At 33.8% G+C, this 642-nt stretch overlaps 1 protein-coding gene across 1 annotated transcript in view; it reads left to right on the forward strand.

Moving 5' to 3' along the window:
- Window positions 1-642, forward strand: part of LOC122362747 (kinesin-like protein KIFC3) — a 25,755-nt gene that overhangs the window by 24,303 nt on the left and 810 nt on the right. The gene's annotated exons all lie outside the window — the stretch shown is intronic.

Raw genomic sequence — 642 nt, forward strand, 5'->3', positions numbered from 1 at the left:
AGAGAATTTCCAAATATGATTAAAACATGCAAGCTATCACGCAGACAAAAAGGCAAGCAAGATATAAACCAATACTCTTGAAAAAACGCATCATTTTTAAAATGAACAGTCAGAATTGAAATGCATTAGGCAACTGTAGCCTATTTCATACTCGTTCATGCACACACCATGACAAAACTCATTCATTGATGCATACTGTATAATAATCTGACAATAAAAAATCAACAATAATGCCTTTTGCCGTCATGTTTCTAATTCAAAACTAACAAGTCCACCAGCTTTCAAAGATATAACAATCTGAAACCTTAAAAAAAAAATAAACAGGTTATAGATATGAATAGATTTTTATGAAATAATTTTGCTTTGATTTCGGAGTTGCAGAGGTAGTGAATAATGAATCACCTGAAGAATGATTTTGTGCTGTTTTTACCTTGTATATAGTGCATGACGTGAGTTTGCTTTGCTTTCAGTAGAACCACAGTTAAAACCGGTACAACCAGTCAACCAAACAATGGCAGTTTAAAAGCGTCATAGACAAGACCTATCTACATTCTTCTCCCAAGCCTCTTCTGACCATTTTTTTTTTTTTTTTACATCTTTTCCTTACACAGGAGGGGATGCCAAGCTTCTGATAATGCTGTG

This window comes from Puntigrus tetrazona, chromosome 18 (genome assembly GCF_018831695.1).
Source record: "Puntigrus tetrazona isolate hp1 chromosome 18, ASM1883169v1, whole genome shotgun sequence".
NCBI classification, from domain to species: domain Eukaryota; kingdom Metazoa; phylum Chordata; class Actinopteri; order Cypriniformes; family Cyprinidae; genus Puntigrus; species Puntigrus tetrazona.